The sequence below is a fragment of the Rutidosis leptorrhynchoides genome, chromosome 1 (genome assembly GCF_046630445.1).
Source record: "Rutidosis leptorrhynchoides isolate AG116_Rl617_1_P2 chromosome 1, CSIRO_AGI_Rlap_v1, whole genome shotgun sequence".
In the NCBI taxonomy this organism is placed as follows: Eukaryota; Viridiplantae; Streptophyta; class Magnoliopsida; order Asterales; family Asteraceae; genus Rutidosis; species Rutidosis leptorrhynchoides.
In genome coordinates, this window is record NC_092333.1 from 231,066,675 (window position 1) to 231,081,191 (window position 14,517).

The window sequence follows — 14,517 nt, forward strand, 5'->3', positions numbered from 1 at the left end:
AAACAACAGGGTAAAACAACGCATTTTTAAAGACTGGCATTAAGTTCAGCAAAAGCAACTAATTTTTGACTACAAGATGCAAAATATATGTGAAATAACAACAAGACGGAATGAACAAATGATATGCACCATTTATCATTCAGCAAGCAAACACAAATATGTTTGGAAACTTTGAGAAAATTTAATCATTTTCACACAAATCACCCTCAATAATTTAAATTGTTACTGATTTCTTGCAAATGAGGGCATTGCAAGATCTCAAGTGTGGGAAGGGGTAAAATTCTTTCGGATTTTAAAATTTTTACTTTATACACTTGGTTACCATTAGAAATACTAGTAAAGTAGTAGTTGTATTAGAATCTAGTGCTCTCTGATAATAAAGAACAGCCCTAGTCTTATATACTGACTACCCAATTCTAGTAAAATTTTTCAAGATTTTCAACTAAATGAACTCAAAATCATGTTTATACATATTTATGAACGATAAAACTAGGTTTTAACACCGAAATTATTGTTACCTCGGAAAGGACATAAATTGATAAACAAACAAAAATGTTAAAATTCATTTAAAATAGAATAGAGGACAATAAAAAGGAAAATAAAAGCCAAGTGTGGAAAAATTTACCAAGATATTTTAAACATATGTCACATATTTCTGTACAAATAACTGAAAATACTTTTGCTTTGGACTAAACTAAAAAGTTTTACCTGATTTACTGTAAGAAAGATGGATCTACATGATGAATCAATTCCATCATTAAAAGGAAGTAAAGTCTTCCAAAAAAGAAACGCGCTTCTTGATTTAGGTCAGGAAGTTGTCGTCCAGACTAGCTGTAGGTTGACGAAAAATCTAGAAAAGTCATCTCTAAAATCAGCAGGAAATCCACGGACCTCAGCATTAAACAGGGTCGCCAAGTGGTCAGATTTATCCTAACCATGAGAAGGATTTATCTCATACAATGGGGGGGCACCGTGCAAATTAGCCGGATAAGACTAATGAATCAGATCCCCAGAAAGGATAATCTCCTTAAAAGATTAAAAATCAGCTTTTAAGCCTGATATTACTCAATCCTAGAGATTGACCTTAAAGATTGAGAATTCAAACTCATGGAATTCGATGATATCTAAACTCGAGCTTGAACGAGAAAATATTTTGATCAAAATTACAAACCGATTTGTTTTCTGAAAACCCATTTTCAATGCGTTCATTACCATTGAACGTAAAATCCTAGGAATTCACCTGGAATTCATTAGGTCACCTGAACCAAATCGGGTGTCAACCGTAAGAACGGTGGTTGCATAGCATGGTCAAGGACAGGACCTTGTGCCAGACTGAAAAATTATAAGGGTGAGCTTTACTATTGCTCCTACCAAGGATAGTAATTGCGTCCGACACGTTATAGACCATAATTAAAAGCATGTCAGGGGACATTGCCTTAACAGTTGCTTGTTCAACGCTTTCCTTTACAACTGGACGATAGTTTACCGAAAGGTAATATACGGGACAAGTAAACTGGACGTGTTGCTTTCCAAATACAAGGTTAGCAAGTGGGTGACACAAAACCGCAAGTTTTGAGCTAAAATTTTCAAATCTGAAACCCACCAAACCCACAAAAATATTTTGCAAACACCGGTGAAGGGTTATTCCGGAAAACTTATCTAGGGTAAAAGCTAGATTTAATTTTCAAAAGATCAAATGTTTTCATAAAGATCCAATTTCCTTAATGGATCTAAATTTTTATAGTCATGTGGGACTGTAAATCATATCGTTACTACCATTGTTTATACCGCCGTATAGAAATCACTGATGTATAAAGTGTGAAGAATAAAGAAGTGATTCTAGTATTTCAAGACTATATTACTTGAGGACAAGCAACGCTCAAGTGTGGGAATATTTGATAATGCTAAAAACGAACATATATTTCATAGCATTATTCCTCAAGAAAGACAAGCTTTTAGTTGCAATTGTTCTATTTACAAGTGATATTCGTTTAAATATTAAAAGGTAAAGACAAAAGACAGATTCGACGAATTGAAGACGCAAACGACCAAAAAGCTCAAAAGTACAAAATACAATCAAAGAGGTTCCAATTATTGATAAGAAACGTCTCGAAATTACAAGAGTACAAGATTCAAAACGCAAAGTACAAGATATTAAATTGTACGCAAGGACGTTCGAAAATCCGGAACCGGGACCAGAGTCAACTCTCAACGCTCGACGCAACGGACTAAAAATTACAAGTTAACTATGTATATAAATATAATATAATATATAATTAATTATATTAATTATATATATATTATATTTATAAAATAAATCGTCGGCAAACAAAGAGCCAAATGTGGGTGAGCTGTAAAAACGATCTCCGCGACTCGCGGAGTTTGAAGAAGAAAAGGGCCACGAGTCGCGGAGCCCCAAAAACTGAAACTCCCTATAAAACCCAACGAATTCTGATCATTTTAAACATATATATCCATCCATCTATCTAAACGTATATATTTATATTTTAATTTTAATTTTAATTTTAATCCTAATAATAAGGGTATGTTAGCGAATGTTGTAAGGGTGTAAGTCGAAATTCTGTCCGTGTAACGCTACACTATTTTTAATCATTGTAAGTTATGTTCAACCTTTTTACATTAATGTCTCGTAGCTAAGTTATTATTATGCTTATTTAATCCGAAATAATCATGATGTTGGGCTAATTACTAAAATTGGGTAATTGGGCTTTGTACCATAATTGGGGTTTGGACAAAAGAACGACACTTGTGAAAATTAGACTATGGGCTATTAATGGGCTTTATATTTGTTTAACTAAATGATAGTTTGTTAATGTTAATATAAAGATTTACAATTGGGCGTCCCTATAAATTACCATATACACTCGATCGGACATGATGGGCGGGGTATTTATATGTACAAATAATCGTTCATTTAACCGGACACGGGAATGGATTAATAGCCACTAGAATTATTAAAACAGGGGTGAAATTATGTACAAGGACACTTGGCATAATTGATAACAAAGTATTAAAACCTTGGGTTACACTCAGTCGACATTCTGGTGTAATTATTAAACAAAGTAATAAAACCTTGTTACAGTTTAAGTCCCCAATTAGTTGGAATATTTAACTTCGGGTATAAGGATAATTTGACGAGGACACTCGCACTTTATATTTATGACTGATGGACTGTTATGGACAAAAACCAGACGGGCATATTAAATAATCCAGGACAAAGGACAATTAACCCATGGGCATAAAACTAAAATCAACACGTCAAACATCATGGTTACGGAAGTTTAAATAAGCATAATTCTTTTATTTCATATTTAATTTCCTTTATTTTATATTTAATTGCACTTCTAATTATCGCATTTTTATTGTTATTGTATTTAATTGCACTTTTAATTATCGTACTTTTTAATTATCGCAAGTTTATTTTATCGCACTTTTATTATTCGCAATTTCATTATCGTTATTTACTTTACGCTTTAAATTAAGTCTTGTATTTATTTATTATTTTACATTTGGTTTTAACTGCGACTAAAGTTTTAAAATCGACAAACCGGTCATTAAACGGTAAAAACCCCCCTTTATAATAATAATATTACTTATACATATATATTTGTATTTTTATAAAAGTAAACTAATATAGCGTTAAGCTTTGTTTAAAGATTTTCCCTGTGGAACGAACCGGACTTACTAAAAACTACACTACTGTACGATTAGGTACACTGCCTATAAGTGTTGTAGCAAGGTTTAAGTATATCCATTCTCTAAATAAATAAATATCTTGTGTAAAATTGTATCGTATTTAATAGTATTTCCTGCTAAAATATAAAGCTATTTTATATACACCTCGCATAACATCAAACACGTCAAACATTCTCCTATGTATTTAGCAACATCGGCTTTCATACCCGGCCACCAAAAATGTTTCTTGAGATCCTTGTACATCTTTCCCATTCCAGGATGTATTGAGTATCTGGTTTTATGAGCTTCTCTAAGTACCATTTCTCACATATCTCCAAATTTTGGTACCCAAATCCTTTCAGCCCTATACCGGGTTCTGTCTTCCCGAATATTAAGATGCTTCTCCGATCCTTTGGGTATTTCATCCTTTAAATTTCCCTCTTTTAAAACTCCTTGTTGCGCCTCCTTTATTTGAGTAGTAAGGTTATTATGAATCATTATATTCATAGATTTTACTCGAATGGGTTCTCTGTCCTTCCTGCTCAAGGCATCGGCTACCACATTTGCCTTCCCCGGGTGGTAACGAATCTCAAAGTCGTAATCATTCAACAATTCAATCCACCTACGCTGCCTCATATTCAGTTATTTCTGGTTAAATATGTGTTGAAGACTTTTATGGTCGGTATATATAATACTTTTGACCCCATATAAATAGTGCCTCCAAGTCTTTAATGCAAAAACAACCGCGCCTAATTCCAAATCATGCGTCGTATAATTTTGTTCGTGAATCTTCAATTGTCTAGACGCATAAGCAATCACCTTCGTTCGTTGCATTAATACACAACCGAAACCTTGCTTTGATGCGTCACAATAAATCACAAAATCATCATTCCCTTCAGGCAATGACAATATAGGTGCCGTAGTTAGCTTTTTCTTCAATAACTGAAACGCTTTCTCTTGTTCATCATTCCATTCAAATTTCTTCCCTTTATGCGTTAATGCAGTCAAGGGTTTTGCTATTCTGGAAAAGTCTTGGATGAACCTTCTGTAGTAACCAGCTAGTCCTAAAAACTGGCGTATGTGTTTCGGAGTTTTCGGGGTTTTCCACTTTTCAACAGTTTCTATCTTTGCCGGATCCACCTTAATACCTTCTTTGTTCACTATGTGACCGAGGAATTGAACTTCTTCCAACCAAAATGCACACTTTGAAAACTTAGCGTACAATTCTTCCTTCCTCAATACTTCTAACGCCTTTCTCAAATGTTCACCGTGTTCTTGGTCATTCTTTGAGTAAATAAGTATGTCATCAATGAAAACAATGACAAACTTGTCAAGGTATGGTCCACACACTCGGTTCATAAGGTCCATGAACATAGCTGGTGCATTAGTTAAACCAAACGACATGACCATAAACTCGTAATGACCGTAACGTGTTCTGAAAGCAGTCTTTGGAATATCATCTTCTTTCACCCGCATTTGATGATACCCGGAACGTAAGTCAATCTTTGAATAAACAGACGAGCCTTGTAGTTGATCAAATAAGTCGTCGATTCTCGGTAGTGGGTAGCGGTTCTTGATGGTAAGTTTGTTCAACTCTCGGTAGTCGATACACAACCTAAATGTACCATCTTTCTTCTTGACAAATAAAACAGGAGCTCCCCACGGTGATGTGCTTGGTCGAATGAAACCACGCTCTAAAAGTTCTTGTAATTGGCTTTGCAGTTCTTTCATCTCGCTGGGTGCGAGTCTGTAAGGAGCACGAGCTATTGGTGCAGCTCCTGGTACAAGATCTATTTGAAATTCAACGGATCGATGTGGGGGTAATCCCGGTAATTCTTTCGGAAATACATCGGGAAATTTCTTTGCATTGGGAACATCATTGATGCTCTTTTCTTCAGTTTATACTTTCTCGACGTGTGCTAGAATAGCATAGCAACCTTTTCTTATTAGTTTTTGTGCCTTTAAATTACTAATAAGATGTAGCTTCGTGTTGCCCTTTTCTCCGTACACCATTAAGGGTTTTCCTTTTTCTCGTATAATGCGAATTGCATTTTTGTAACAAACGATCTCTGTTTTCACTTCTTTCAACCAGTCCATACCGATTATCACATCAAAACTCCCTAACTCTACTGGTATCAAATCAATCTTAAATGTTTCGCTAACCAGTTTAATTTCTCGATTCCGACATATATTATCTGCTGAAATTAATTTACCATTTGCTAATTCGAGTAAAAATTTACTATCCAAAGGCGTCAATGGACAACTTAATTTAGCACAAAAATCTCTACTCATATAGCTTCTATCCGCACCCGAATCAAATAAAACGTAAGCAGATTTATTGTCAATAAGAAACGTACCCGTAACAAGCTCCGGGTCTTCCTGTGCCTCTGCCGCATTAATATTGAAAACTCTTCCGCGGCCTTGTCCATTCGTGTTCTCCTGGTTCGGGCAATTTCTAATAATGTGGCCCGGTTTTCCACATTTATAACAAACTACATTGGCATAACTTGCTCCGACACTACTTGCTCCGCCATTACTCGTTCCGACACCATTTGTTCCTTTCGTTCTGTTAACCCCTGGTCCGTAGACATCACACTTCGCCGCGCTATGACCATTTCTTTTACACTTGTTGCAAAATTTGGTGCAGAACCCCGAGTGATACTTTTCACACCTTTGGCATAGCTGCTTCTGATTGTTGTTGTTGTTGCGGTTATTATTGTTGTTAAGATGATTGTTGTGGTTGCTGTTGTTGTTGTTGTTGTTGGGCCGTTTGTTGTAGTTGCGATTGATGTTGCGATTGTTAGGATAGTTGTTGCGATTATTGTTGTAATTGCTGTTGTTGTTGTATTGGTGATTCTTATCACCGTTTTCCTCCCACTTTCTTTTGACTTGCTTCACATTGGCCTCTTCAGCAGCCTGTTCTTTAATTCTTTCTTCAATCTGGTTCACTAGTTTGTGAGCCATTCTACATGCCTGTTGTATGGAGGCGGGCTCGTGTGAACTTATATCTTCTTGGATTCTTTCCGGTAATCCTTTCACAAACGCGTCGATCTTCTCTTCCTCATCTTCGAATGCTCCCGGACACAATAGGCACAATTCTGTGAATCGTCTTTCGTACGTGGTAATATCAAATCCTTAGGTTCGTAACCCTCTAAGTTCTGTCTTGAGCTTATTGACCTCGGTTCTGGGACGGTACTTCTCGTTCATCAAGTGCTTGAATGCTGACCACGGTAGTGCGTACGCATCGTCTTGTCCCACTTGCTCTAGATAGGTATTCCACCATGTTAACGCAGAACCTGTGAAGGTATGCGTAGCGTACTTCACTTTGTCCTCTTCAGTACACTTACTTATGGCAAACACCGATTCGACCTTCTCGGTCCACTGTTTCAATCCGATCGGTCCTTCGGTTCCATCAAATTCCAAAGGTTTGCAGGCAGTGAATTCTTTGTAGGTGCATCGTACACGATTTCCTGTACTGCTAGATCCAAGGTTATTGTTGGTATGTAGCGCAGTCTGTACTGCGGCTATGTTTGAAGCTAGAAAAGTACGGAATTCCTCTTCATTCATATTCACGGTGTGTCGAGTAGTCGGTGCCATTTCCTTCAAAATAGTCAAATGGAACAAGTTAATCATACAGAATATTAAGAGTAGTTAATAGTATTTCGTAGCATAATATGAACTCATTTATAAAAGCTTTTTCTTCATATTAGCGTTTTATAAGTTTAAATTCGGGTAGTACCTACCCGTTAAGTTCATACTTAGTAGCTAATATACAATTCAACTACTACAATTCTATATGAAAAACTGATTATAATAATATTTCGCGTTCAAACTTTTACACAATATTTTACAAACTTACAATACCGCTTATTTTACATATAGCATGAAATATAGCACACAATAAATTTGATACAAGATGGTTGTGAAGATAATTCTAGCTAGTACACAAGTCGTTCAGCAAAGGCAATAAAGAAACGTAATTCATACGTCCAGAAACAAGTCATGCATTCTGGTTTTACTAGGATTACTTCCCATCCTTGGTTTTGTGGAACATAACCGTTATGGCCGTTGATAAGACAGCGTGTTGTAACGTCGTCAAAGGGACAAGGGTTACGTAATGTCCAACAGTCCTGTAACAATCTAAAAACCTCATTTCTTACCCCAATTACCGACTCCGTCACTTGTGGGAACGTTTTGTTTAATAGTTGTAGCTCGATGTTCTTGTTCTCACTTTGGTGAGAAACGAACATTACTAATCCGTAAGCATAACATGCTTATTTATGTTGCATGTTAGCCGCTTTTTCTAAATCACGAAGTCCAATATTCGGATTTATTGAGTCAAAATAATTTCTTAACCCATTGCGTAAAATAGCATTTGGGTTCCCAGCAATATATGCGTCAAAGTAAACACATCGTAACTTATGGATTTTCCAATGTGATATCCCCCATCTTTCGAACGAAAGCCTTTTATAAACCAAGGCATTCTTGGAACGTTCTTCGAATGTCTTACAAACTGATCTCGCCTTAAATAGTTGTGCCGAAGAATTCTGACCGACTCTAGACAAGATTTCATCAATCATGTCTCCGGGTAGGTCTCTTAAAATATTGGGTTGTCTATCCATTTTGTGTTTTTATACTGTAAAATAGACAAGAGTTAGATTCATAAAAAAAAATACTTATTAATACAAGCAATTTTTACATATATCATAAAGCATAAGTACACTATATTACATATATTACACCACACGAATACAACTATCTTATTTCGACTCGCTTGTTTCTTCTTCTTCGGTTTTGGTTCATTTTGCCAAGTTTCTAGGGATATATGATGTTCCCCTAATACAAGCCGTCGTTTTCCACATTGGTTTAGAAAAACCTGGTGGTTTAGAGGTTCCCGGGTCATTGTTACAACTTAAGGACTTCGGGGGTTGACGATGCATATAAAGTTCATCGGGGTTGGAATTAGATTTCTCTATTTTTATGCCCTTTCCCTTATTATTTTCTTTTGCCTTTTTAAATTCAGTTGGGGTAATTTCTATAACATCATCATAATTCTCGTCGGAATCCGATTCATCGGAGAATTGGTAATCCTCCCAATATTTTGCTTCCTTGGCGGAAACACCATTGACCATAATTAACCTTGGTCGGTTGGTTGAGTATTTTCTTTTACTTAACCGTTTTATTATTTCCCCCATCGGTTCTATTTCTTCATTCGGTTCCGATTCTTCTTCCGGTTCTGACTCTTCTTCCGGTTCTGACTCTTCTTCCGGTTCCTCTTCGGGAACTTGTGAATCAGTCCACGAATCATTCCAATTTACATTTGACTCTCATTATTATTAGGTGAGTCAATGGGACTTGTTCTAGAGGTAGACATCTATCACATAATATCAAACGCGTTAAGAGATTAATATATCACATAATATTCACATGTTAAAAATATATAGTTTCCAACAAAATTTGTTAAGCAATCATTTTTCAAGTAAACACGGTCGAAGTCCAGACTCACTAATGCATCCTAACAAACTCGATAAGACACACTAATACAAAATTCTGGTTCTCTAAGACCAACTCTCGGATACCAACTGAAATGTCCCGTTCTTATTGATTAAAAACGTTCCATATTAATTGATTTCGTTGCGAGGTTTTGACCTCTATATGAGACGTTTTTCAAAGACTGCATTCATTTTAAAACAAACCATAACCTTTATTTCACCAATAAAGGTTTAAAAAGCTTTACGTAGATTATCAAATAATGATAATCTAAAATATCCTGTTTACACACGACCATTACATAATGATTTACAATACAAATATGTTACAACAAAATAAGTTTCTTGAATGCAGTTTTCACACAATATCATACAAGCATGGACTCCAAATCTCGTCCTTATTTAAGTATGCGACAGCGGAAGCTCTTAATAATCACCTGAGAATAAACATGCTTAAAACGTCAACAAAAATGTTGGTGAGTTATAGGTTTAACCTATATATATCAAATCATAATAATAGACCACAAGATTTCATATTTCAATACACATCCCATACATAGAGATAAAAATCATTCATATGGTGAACACCTGGTAACCGACATTAACAAGATGCATATATAAGAATATCCCCATCATTCCGGGACACCCTTCGGATATGATATAAATTTCGAAGTACTAAAGCATCCGGTACTTTGGATGGGGTTTGTTAGGCCGAATAGATCTATCTTTAGGATTCGCGTCAATTAGGGTGTCTGTTCCCTAATTCTTAGATTACCAGACTTAATAAAAAGGGGCATATTCGATTTCGATAATTCAACCATAGAATGTAGTTTCACGTACTTGTGTCTATTTTGTAAATCATTTATAAAACCTGCATGTATTCTCATCCCAAAAATATTAGATTTTAAAAGTGGGACTATAACTCACTTTCACAGATTTTTACTTCGTCGGGAAGTAAGACTTGGCCACTGGTTGATTCACGAACCTATAACAATATATACATATATATCAAAGTATGTTCAAAATATATTTACAACACTTTTAATATATTTTGATGTTTTAAGTTTATTAAGTCAGCTGTCCTCGTTAGTAACCTACAACTAGTTGTCCACAGTTAGATGTACAGAAATAAATCGATAAATATTATCTTGAATCAATCCACGACCCAGTGTATACGTATCTCAGTATTGATCACAACTCAAACTATATATATTTTGGAATCAACCTCAGCCCTGTATAGCTAACTCCAACATTCACATATAGAGTGTCTATGGTTGTTCCGAAATATATATAGATGTGTCGACATGATAGGTCGAAACATTGTATACGTGTCTATGGTATCTCAAGATTACATAATATACAATACAAGTTGATTAAGTTATGGTTGGAATAGATTTGTTACCAATTTTCACGTAGCTAAAATGAGAAAAATTATCCAATCTTGTTTTACCCATAACTTCTTCATTTTAAATCCGTTTTGAGTGAATCAAATTGCTATGGTTTCATATTGAACTCTATTTTATGAATCTAAACAGAAAAAGTATAGGTTTATAGTCGGAAAAATAAGTTACAAGTCGTTTTTGTAAAGGTAGTCATTTCAGTCGAAAGAACGACGTCTAGATGACCATTTTAGAAAACATACTTCCACTTTGAGTTTAACCATAATTTTTGGATATAGTTTCATGTTCATAATAAAAATCATTTTCTCAGAATAACAACTTTTAAATCAAAGTTTATCATAGTTTTTAATTAACTAACCCAAAACAGCCCGCGGTGTTACTACGACGGCGTAAATCCGGTTTTACGGTGTTTTTCGTGTTTCCAGGTTTTAAATCATTAAGTTAGCATATCATATAGATATAGAACATGTGTTTAGTTGATTTTAAAAGTCAAGTTAGAAGGATTAACTTTTGTTTGCGAACAAGTTTAGAATTAACTAAACTATGTTCTAGTGATTACAAGTTTAAACCTTCGAATAAGATAGCTTTATATGTATGAATCGAATGATGTTATGAACATCATTACTACCTTAAGTTCCTTGGATAAACCTACTGGAAAAGAGAAAAATGGATCTAGCTTCAACGGATTCTTGGATGGCTCGAAGTTCTTGAAGCAGAATCATGACACGAAAACAAGTTCAAGTAAGATCATCACTTGAAATAAGATTGTTATAGTTATAGAAATTGAACCAAAGTTTGAATATGATTATTACCTTGTATTAGAATGATAACCTACTGTAAGAAACAAAGATTTCTTGAGGTTGGATGATCACCTTACAAGATTGGAAGTGAGCTAGCAAACTTGAAAGTATTCTTGATTTTATGTAACTAGAACTTGTAGAATATATGAAGAACACTTAGAACTTGAAGATAGAACTTTAGAGAGATCAATTAGATGAAGAAAATTGAAGAATGAAAGTGTTTGTAGGTGTTTTTGGTCATTGGTGTATGGATTAGATATAAAGGATATGTAATTTTGTTTTCATGTAAATAAGTCATGAATGATTACTCATATTTTTGTAATTTTATGAGATATTTCATGCTAGTTGCTAAATGATGGTTCCCACATATGTTAGGTGACTCACATGGGCTGCTAAGAGCTGATCATTGGAGTGTATATACCAATAGTACATACATCTAAAAGCTGTGTATTGTACGAGTACGAATACGGGTGCATACGAGTAGAATTGTTGATGAAACTGAACGAGGATGTAATTGTAAGCATTTTTGTTAAGTAGAAGTATTTTGATAAGTGTATTGAAGTCTTTCAAAAGTGTATAAATACATATTAAAACACTACATGTATATACATTTTAACTGAGTCGTTAAGTCATCGTTAGTCGTTACATGTAAGTGTTGTTTTGAAACCTTTAGGTTAACGATCTTGTTAAATGTTGTCAACCCAATGTTTATAATATCAAATGAGATTTTAAATTATTATATTATCATGATATTATCATGTATGAATATCTCTTAATATGATATATATACATTAAATGTCTTTACAACGATAATCGTTACATATATGTCTCGTTTAAAAATCATTAAGTTAGTAGTCTTGTTTTTACATATGTAGTTCATTGTTAATATACTTAATGATATGTTTACTTATCATAGTATCATGTTAACTATATATATATCCATATATATGTCATCATATAGTTTTTACAAGTTTTAACGTTCGTGAATCACCGGTCAACTTGGGTGGTCAATTGTCTATATGAAACATATTTCAATTAATCAAGTCTTAACAAGTTTGATTGCTTAACATGTTGGAAACATTTAATCATGTAAATATCAATCTCAATTAATATATATAAACATGGAAAAGTTCGGGTCACTACAACCGGGTGCCTACAACTTATAGAATACTTTTATACACTTGCGAGTGTACATATATTTATAAACGGAAATCTTGTGGTCTATTAATATATTGAAATGATTGTTATGATAAACCTATGAACTCACCAACCTTTTGGTTGACACTTTTAAGCATGTTTATTCTCAGGTATGGAAGAAATCTTCCGCTGTGCATTTGCCCATTTTAAAGATAGTACTTGAAGTCATTCATGGCATATTTAGGTCAGTACCTCGCAATGGGACCAGATGTTGATGACTTCGTCCAGGTGGATTAGGACGGGTCGTCACAAGTTCCCTAATTCTTAGGCTACCAAGCAAAAAGGGGCATATTCGGCTTCGATCATTCACTCATATAATGTAGTTTTAATTACTTGTGTCTATTTCGTAAAACATTTAAAACTGCGTGTATTCTCATCCCAAAAATATTAAATTTTTAAAAGTGGGACTACAACTCACTTTCACAGATTTTTACTTCGTCGGGAAGTAAGACTTGGCCACTGGTCGATTTACGAACCTATAACAAATATGTACATATATATCAAAGTATGTTCAAAATATATTTACAACATTTTTATTACGTTTTAATGATTTGAGTTTGTTAAGTCAGCAGTCCTCGTTAGTAACCTACAACTAATTGTCCACAGTTAGATGTACAGAAATAAAGCAATATATATTATCTCGAATCAATCCACGACCCAGTGTCTACAAGTATCAGACTCGATCACAACTCAAAGTATATATATATTTTGGAATCAACCTCAACCCTGTATAGCTAACTCAAGCATTACTGCATATAGAGTGTCTATGGTTGTTCCGAAATATATATATAGGTGGGTCGATATGATATGTCAAAACATTGTATTCGTGTCTATGGTATCCCAAGATTACATAATATATGTTAGAATACATGTATAATACAATATAATTTAGTTAAGTTATGATTTGTATAGCTTTGTTACAAAATTCACGTACCTACAACAAGCAAAATTATCCAATCTTATTTTACCCATAATTTCTTCGTTTTAAATAAGTTTTGAGTGATTCAAGTTGCTATGGTTTCATAATGAACTGAAATTTATGAAACTAAATAGAAAAAGTATAAGTTTATAGTCAAAAATACATGTTACAAGTCAGTATTGTAAGAGGTAGTCATTTTAGTCGAAAGAACGACGTCTTGATGACCATTTTGAAAAACATACTTCCACTTTGAGTTTAACCATGATTTTTGAATATAGTTTCATGTTCATAAGAAAAATCATTTTCCCAGAAGAACAACTTTTAAATCAAAGTTTATCATAGTTTTTAATTAACTAACCCAAAACAGCCCGCGGTGTTACTACAAAGGCGTATGTCCGATTTTACTGTGTTTTTCATGTTTCCAGGTTTTAAATCAGTAAGTTAGCATATCATATAGATATAGAACATGTGTTTAGTTGATTTTTAAGTCAAATTAGAAGGATTAATTTTTGTTTGCGAACAAGTTTAGAATTAACTAAACTATGTTCTAGTGATTACAAGTTTAAACCTTCGAATAAGATAGTTTTATATATATGATCCGAATGATGTTATGAACATCATTACTACCTCAAGTTTTATGGATAAACCTACTGGAAATGAGAAAAATAGATCTAGCTTCAAAGGATCCTTGGATGGCTTGAAAGTCCTTGAAATAGAATCATGACACGAAAACAAGTTCAAGTAAGATTTTTACTCTAAATAAGATTGTTATAATTATAGAAATTGAATCAAAGTTTGAATATGAGTATTACCTTTTATTAGAAAGATATCTTACTGTAAATAAGAAAGATTTCTTGAGTTTGGATGATCACTCAAAATGGATTTGCAAAATTGGTAGTAAGCTAGCAAACTTAGAAGTGTTGTTGGTGTGTTCTTGAGTAGTTGTTTTGTAACTTGGTTTATGTATGGATTTATGAACCAGATTGAGCTAGATTTTGATGAAGATGATGAAGAAC